Here is a 2,021-nt window from a genome sequence, read left to right as displayed (position 1 = left end):
GAGGAGGAGGAGGAGGAGGAGGAGGAGGAGATGTGGGGGAAGCAAGCAAGCTTGCATTCTGGAGGTGGAAGCCGGAGGATCTGAAGTTTCTGGACAGTCTGAACTAAGGACATCCTTTTTGATTAGTTTTTCCCAACAGGGAACATCTTGCACTGGTTATGCTCCAACTAGGGAACATGCCCTAAGGGAGGTGGGGAGCCGGGGAACCACCTCATGTAAATTAAAATTAACAAGTTAAAAAAAAACCCTGCCAGGTATTGGCATAGGCCCTTAAACCCAGTATTCAGGAGAGAGGGAGGCAGATCTCTGAGTATGAGGCCCTTTTGGTCTGTATGGTGTTAGGCTCAGTCTCAAAAAAAGAAAAGAAAAGAAAAAAAAAGCAAGGGTTTAAAAGAAAATGAAGTAAAAGGGGAAAAGAGGGGCTGAAGAGATGGTTCAGCAGTTGAAAGCACCGGTTGCTCAGAGTTCAATTCCCAGCATCTGCTTGATAGCTCACAACTGTCTGTAACTGCAGTTCCAGGGGATCTAACATCCCTCACACAGACCTACATGCAGTGATAATCTTGGCATTTCAGTTTCCTTTATACCACAGAAATATTATAAGACTGTGTTTTACTTTAGTCCCAGTGTGGGACATGGGACTGCTTCAGATTGTCCACAGGAGCTGACTAGGACTTGACTCCTGCTCTGGCAGGATCATGATTTTGCCAGCTGCAGATAGTTTTTACAATTGTGTGACATTTTGGAATTGTGGGGACTTTTCAGAGGATATAAAAATGCCAGCGCCTCGAAAGGTGGTTGTTGGTTGGGGTTTGTTAAGTAGTCATTACCAAAGAAGGAGAAAAAAATTAGATAATCTTGACAGCGAAGATCAAACTTGTCCTCAGAAACTCGACCCCCCCCCCCAATCAGCAGGAAGTAGTCTAGCGATAACATGGCCTCCTTTCCTCTCCATCTGTTCTCCTCTCTTACTAGTGTGAGGGGGTCATGAGGGAGGATGAAGAGGGAAGAAAGAAGAAACCACAAGGTGGCAAGGGACAAGCTACACATGCACGCAGGCAGAACACCAATACACAGAAAGCTAAGTATAAATTACTTTGTAAAAAGAAAAAGAGGACTCTAATGTGGCAGTCCCTGTCATTACTTTTGTAACACTAGTATTGCAAAGTTAAGAGGCATGAGGAACATCGCTGGGTTTTGGCCCACACTGATTACACAGCAAGATGTTCCCTGTTGGAAAAAACTAATCAAAATGAACAGAAAAATATTTAAAATTAAACAAGAAAGAAAAACTAACAAAACTGATTTTTTTCTAAGTCTGTGTAGCTCAGGTTAGCCACAAATTCATGAAGTAACTCAGATTAGCTTTGAACTCAACCTATTTACCCTCACTTTCTGACTGCTGGGATTTGAGACACACACCAACAAACTCCACTCCAGGGTGCTTTTGAGATCTACTCCAAAGGGTTAAATGGAATAAATCAACACACCTTTCAAAAATACACATTTCAGACCAGGCATGATGGCATAGGCCTTTAGTCCCAGTACACGTAAGACAGAGGCAGGTGGACCTCTGAGTTCAAGGCCAGCCTGGTGTACATAATGAGTTCTAGGACAGTCAGAGCTACAAGGAGAAACCTGTTTTGGAAAAAAAAAAAAAAAAAACAAAACCAAAACCAAAACCAAAACAAAACAAAACCCAATAAATCCATACACCGAAACATGATTTAGCCAGGAAAATGGATGGCGGCTAAGTGTGGCAGTAATTCCAAACCTTGTGTATTCCGAGCTAACTTAGTTTTAGTCACTGTTACTTTTGAAACAAAACCCCCAACATTAGATTTTACCAAATGAAGATTCAAGAGCCAGATGCTGGGATGAAAGCCTGTGAGCTCAGAGAGGCAGAGAAAGCACCAAGCTGACCCTCCTCCTCAACCCACCTCCCAGAAGAAAAAACCCTGTTCCCTGCCAACTGAATGTCCCTCCCTTCCACTTCCTGTTTGCCTCTCTGTCCTCCCGAC

This window comes from Mus pahari, chromosome 17 (genome assembly GCF_900095145.1).
Source record: "Mus pahari chromosome 17, PAHARI_EIJ_v1.1, whole genome shotgun sequence".
Taxonomy (NCBI): domain Eukaryota; kingdom Metazoa; phylum Chordata; class Mammalia; order Rodentia; family Muridae; genus Mus; species Mus pahari.
The sequence above is the reverse complement of the archived record's forward strand: the minus strand, read 5'-3'. Positions refer to the sequence as shown.